This window comes from Elephas maximus, chromosome 12 (genome assembly GCF_024166365.1).
Source record: "Elephas maximus indicus isolate mEleMax1 chromosome 12, mEleMax1 primary haplotype, whole genome shotgun sequence".
NCBI lineage: Eukaryota > Metazoa > Chordata > Mammalia > Proboscidea > Elephantidae > Elephas > Elephas maximus.
In genome coordinates, this window is record NC_064830.1 from 109,091,476 (window position 1) to 109,097,475 (window position 6,000).

The 6,000-nt window shown below is 48.3% G+C and overlaps 1 protein-coding gene across 12 annotated transcripts in view; it reads right to left on the minus strand.

Annotated features, from left to right (window-relative positions):
* Positions 1–5,658, minus strand: part of LOC126087354 (general transcription factor II-I) — a 138,715-nt gene extending 133,057 nt beyond the window's left edge. For all 12 annotated transcript variants that reach the window (XR_007519738.1, XM_049904760.1, XM_049904759.1 and 9 more), the window contains exon 1: positions 5,579–5,658. The gene's annotated coding sequence lies outside the window, so the exon portion shown is untranslated. The remainder of the gene's footprint in view (positions 1–5,578) is intronic.
* Between the last annotated feature and the right edge of the window lie 342 nt (positions 5,659–6,000).

The window sequence follows — 6,000 nt, forward strand, 5'->3', positions numbered from 1 at the left end:
ACAATGAAAATTAAAAAAAAAAAAAAAAAAAGTGAGGTCCTGTGAACAGGGCTTCCAACCAGAAAGTAACTGAAACCGAAACAAATCCAACACTTTCAGCGGAATGATCTATAAAGCTGAATAAAAAAGTTTTTCTGCACTGGAAAGGAAATCGAGAACCATTATTTTTTCTGCTCTGCTATTTTTGGCTCAACAACGATAATTTTGAAGCTGTGAGCAACACCATTCAACCATTTACATTCGATGTGCATCTGGCGCCCATTATGTGCTGAATGCTTCTCTGGCACCTGGCTGGTAAGGGCGCTGTCATTGCTTCCGAATGTTTTGCAGCCTTGGCTGTGGGCGGGGCCGTTTCCAATCTGAACTTGAACTCTCTCTAGCTGGCCAGAAATGTGACAGCCTCCGCCACCCAGAACATTCTGCATGGAAATCTGAAAGCTGGTGACACCCCGTCGAGTTCTGCACAGTCTCATGTAAAGGGAAATCTGACAGGTGAGTGTAACGTTTTAAACGTACATTACGCACATTTTTAAAGCGTGGTGTTTAAATTCAAGAAATGGAAAATAGCATGTCATTTTTTCTGATGATTCCATTCCTGTATTCAATCTCGATTTAAATATACCATCACACATTGTTTGTACTCAAATGTTTAATTTCTGATCTCTCACAAATCAAATGTTAATAAACATCAGCAACTAGCGATATACCGTTATTTCACTGAAAACAACTTGATGGCGTCACTATGAGGTGAAGTTTTTCCTCTAACGGTGCTGGAGAAATGTAGGAGAATGCTGTAAGGCGGCATTGGAAGAAATCGGCAAACCCTGCAAATGTAAAGTCGAGTTTATTCGAGTCTTACTGACAGACTGACAATACATGTGTAGAAGGATTTTAATACACACTGGTTCTAATTCAGATCTACGACTGTATTTACGCATCCTACTCCCTTATGTTGTCAAAGTCTAAGACTTGCTTTTACTGTAATGTAATACAGCGACTATATAGTATGTCCTAATGTTGATACTATTTCCTACCCCTTGAATTCTAGTATGGGACGACCCAGAGAAAATCCATGTCGACAACTTTTCAAGTATGACAAGATTGAAAATAAAAGCACCTATAAAATTTGCAGCACAGGTACGGCTGGAGACCATGCAGCGAGTTTAGAGAGGCACCTGAAGCCTCACCATGCGGATGAACACGATGCAGGGCAAAGCATGAAGGCAGAAAAGACTGAAGTGTTCCAAATATGCAACCAAAAACGTTAGCCGAGTTTGCCGTTCCGGAATGCCTTAAGGTGAAATTAGATAACCAAGCAATTGTCCGTGTGTGTGGAATTACTGTTAACGGTGGTTCCCGTGAGTTGATTGGACATTCAGGATTCCGTAAAACGTTAAATCCAGTTATTGCTTCAATTGGTCAAAAACTTTCAGTCAACTCAGAGAATATTAGAGAAACGATCCCTCGCTTGTCCTTAAAACTTAGTTCCAAAATGAGTAGTAATCTAGAAAAAGGAATATTCTCTTTGAAAGTGCACGTTGCCAGTAGATTGAGTTGGTCAACTCTAGGAATTAACGCTCAGTTCACACAAGACGGTAAGATACATCTGTTGACGCTGGGAATGAAAGAAAGAAAAGAAACACAGGTCTGTACATAAAAAACACTGTGCATCAGAGTTTAGAGAAGTACAACGGTGATTTATTTACAACAGATTTATTCTGTAACCACGAACAACAGTTCCGATAAAATTAAATTTGTTGATTTGCTCAGAAACGATAGTGAAATTGAATGGCAAATGTCAGGGCAAAGTGACAATTTTGAAGACTGACTTAGTGTGGTCCAACTTGCAGACATTAACCATCGCAGAGTGCAGTGACAGTGACGATGTTTACGAGGAAAGATGACTGGTAGAAGGCGTGCTGCACACAAACTTCAGTTAGTTATTAAAGACACAATGAAGGGTGCTGAGCTGGAAGAATCTTTAGAAGTATGTGGTGAGCTCGTTTGAAAACTCCGTATTCCCACATAGTCTACCAAACTTTCAGAAAACAATTCAAGGGAACCCGTACTGGATTGCCCAACAAGATGGGGCCGTATACACACCATGTTAGAAGCCTTACTCTAGGGTGCATAAATCTCTGCGATGGATTAGCTAGTAATAATATCAAATATTCCTTTTCTAATGACAAATAGGCATTATGTCAGATTAATTTTGGAAACTTTGAAGAAAGTGATGGTAAGACTGCAAAGTGAACAATTAACTATGAGTGATGTTTCCGGTATGTGGGTGGAAGCTAAGCTAAAATTAAGAACTCTTCATAATATGTTTGGAAACACACTGATTGAAAAATTTAATGTCGGAAAAAATTATCATTTTAAGTGATAGCATATTAGAATCAATTTATCTAGATCCTCGTTATCAAATTCTAATTAGTTCTGAACTTAAGGAGAAAGCCATATTACATTTAAAAAGCTTCTGGGAAATGACAGAAAATCTGAAAAGGAGCAACACTGAAAGTATAACAAAAGATAGCAATTCAGGGAATACTCTCGTTTCAAATGACGATGTTGATGAGATGGAACTGTTTCTCAAAATTAAAAAAAAGTTGAACTGAGATCAAATGACTGTACTGTTAATATTGACGCTATGTTAACAAGCTTTGATGGTGTGCAGAGTTGATAGGAAAAAAAAATATTCTTGAATTTGGGGGAAAAAACCGTTCACAATATCCCCCCAAACCCAAAAATCCCCAGCTCTGTGAAATCGCTATGGTAGTTTTGGGTGCACAAGCTACTTTGGTCAGTGCTGAGAGAGCTTTCTCAGGTGTGAAATACATCTTGTGAGACAACAGGGATAGGTTAAATGAAACAATATTAAAGGACAGTCTTTTAATTAGGTGTAATTATGGTTTCTGGCAATGATGTTTTCTACATAAACTTTATAAATTAAAACTATATTTGTAATAAAATGTTATTTTATGTAATACGACAATTCTTCAGCTTAGAACTAAGGTGAATATTAAAATATTAAATGTTTTATTGCGGTTGGCCTTTATGTACTGACGTATTAGGTACAATAACACCCTTTGTATTTCTAGTATTTTGTGAGTAAATTCTTAACCAATTTTAGATGACTATTAAAAGTGTTAGTAATGGAATGTTGCCTATATCAAAACTAGGTGTATTTTCATTGTATTATATAATATCAAGTTGAGAATTTCCTACTAAAACAGTATTTTGAATCTTCAATTTAATATTTTTACAGTACATTAGGAGTGTTTCTATCACATAACTATTTTTAAAGTGACTGCTAGAGTGACTTTTAGGGTATTTTAAAAATTAGAATTAAAAATATTTTACATCGTACTTTTTCTCTGTACTGAACAATTTTGACAGTGATTAAGACTGAACGTCACTGTCACTTTAAATTATTAATGAATGTACAGAAACAGTTTAACATTGCTACTTTCATATTTGGTAAAATATGAAAAAGAGGAAGACCCTCAAGGAGATGAACTGACAGAATGACTGCAACAATGGGCTCAAACACAGCAAGGATTGTGAGGATGGCACAGGACCCGACACTCTTTCTTTCTGTTGTACACAGCGTTGCTATAGTTGAAAGTCATTCGATGGCACCTACCAACAATAATTTTCAAAACTAATTACGAAGTCTTGCGATGAACGAAATTCAGGTTAATATAAAAATACAATATTATTTGCAATGTTAAAGAATGAATTTGGTAACCATATGTCTTCAGATGAAACTGCTCCAGGTTAGCCATCTGCAGAACATAAATTGGAGATCGGAGAGTAAAAGAAACAGGTTTGAACCGGTTCGAATCGATGGAAGAAGTGAAACCTGAACAGAATTTTTTAAATTGTGGTGAACCAGAATGGAACTCAAATGGAAGAAATCACAGTTGGAAATCCTGCTTAGGTTAGCTGGATCCACACCACCTGGGGACTCGATAAAAATGCAAATCCTCTTGGGCCCACCCCAGACCTACCGAATGGGATCTCTCCCGCAACGGGTGCTCACCAAGCCCCCCAGGGAAGGTTTATGGGAGCTGAAACCTCTGCCCGTGTGCAAATCCTGGCGTGAAGTTTTACTGGCTGCGTAAAGGAGGGTAAATTCCGCCAACTTCTCGAGGCTTATTTGTCCTCTATAAAATGGGAATTACGGGTTATAAAAACTAAGAGCAATACCTTTGAGGTGCTTTAAGGCCCACGCCTGTGACATAAGGAACACCCCAACGTCAGCCATGGTTACTGTTACCCGCGACGCCCGCTGGCGGCTGCAGGCTGGAAGGGGCGCGGAGGGAGGCCGGGAACCGGAGAAGGACCCAGACGGCCCCTCCAGGAGGCCAACACTGACAGGGAACCCGACGGGCGACACGGCCGCTGCGGAGGCGGGCGACACGGCCGCCGAGGAGGCACAACGCAGCTGACCGGGACGTTAAGCAGAAAGAAGCCCGACCAGACCGGACGAGAGAAGGCTGTGAAGAGGCGACTGCACGCCAGGAGACATGTCCGTGGCCCGGGGCGCCCAGATCCCAGTCAGGCGGGCAGAGGCCAAGCGGAGGCGCGGACCAGAAGCAAACCTGCTCCGCATGAGACAAGGGCGGTCATCCCCAACCGCTGGTCGCGGCCGCGGACAAGCCTCCTCGGCGACGTCGTCCCCTGTGTGTCCCCAGCGCCCGGCACCGGGGCCCAGCGGGCCGAGGACGCCGTGGTCCGCAGCCCGGTGCCTACGGGCGGCCAGGAGAAGGGGACTGAGGACCCGACGCCTCGGCGCCCGGCCGCCAAGTGTCCGGCAGGCCCGTGACGGAGATGCCCGCCTCGTCAGGAGGAAACGCGGTTAGAAGCGGGCAGCGGGCGAAGAGCACGCAGGGGGTTCAAACACAAACCCGGCGCCTTTTCTCTGCTCCTCCCGCTGCCCGTCTGCGCGCCGGACCGGGTCTGCCCCCGGCCCCGAGGCCGCGTCTTCCTTCCGGCCATTGTGTTTACTTCCCTCAGCGGCACCCCGGCCGCCCCACCTGGGCGCGAGCAGGGCGGCGACGCCAGCCCGCCGGCCGCCGTTACCAGGCAGCGCGCGGCTCCGCCCCCAGCGGCCGGCCGGCCAATCGGGCGCGTCCGCTGCCGCGGCGCAGGAGCCCCAGATACCACGCCGAGCGCGACCCCACCGGCTCGGGCCTGGCACCGAGCGCGCGCCCCCAGCGCCCGGCCGGCCAATCACCGCGGCGGGGCGTGCGCAGCCCTCAGGCTCGCCCGCTCGCTCGCTCCCTCGCGCGCGGACCTCGCTCACGCGTGCGGCCCCCGCCCCCGCGCGCCCCTCCCCCGCGCGTGCAACCGTCGTCCCCCGCGACCGCGGCCGCTCCCCACCCCCACGCCCCGTCCCGCCGGCCGCCCGCTCCGGAGGGGGCAGGGCCGGGCCCGCAGGCTGTCCGCCGGCGGGCGACCGCTGTTCGCAGCCCGCCGCCCGTGCAGAGCCCGAGGGAGGCACCCAATAAAGGCCCTGCTCGTAATGGCGCCCGGGACGGGGGCGGGGGACGGAGATCAGCCCAGAGGGACTCACCCGAGTGCAGCCGCCTCCAGGCAGCGCCGGGGCCGGGAATGCCGAAGGGAAGCGGGTGTGGGCCGCGCGCGAACTGCGGCCGCCGCAGAGCAGCCTTGGGCGGAGGCGAGCTGCTGAGAGGGCGAGGGGCCCTTGCGTCTCGGCCGAGCTCCTGTCACCGCCGCATGGCCGCCCGGGCAGGGCCTCGCTCAGCGCCTTGATCCGCTCACGGGGGACAGAGGGAGCGGCCGGGGGGACCGCGGCAGGCAGGCGATCACGGCCAGAGAGCGCGTGCGGGGAAACGGGGGGGCGATCGGTGGCCCCTTTTCTCTGCTCTCTGAGCTTCACTCACCCTCCTCCTCCTCCTTTTTTTTTTTCCTTTTTTTTTGTTCCTCGAAGGCGCGCTGCGCGTGCGCACCGGCAGCGCTGCGCAGCGGGAGTTG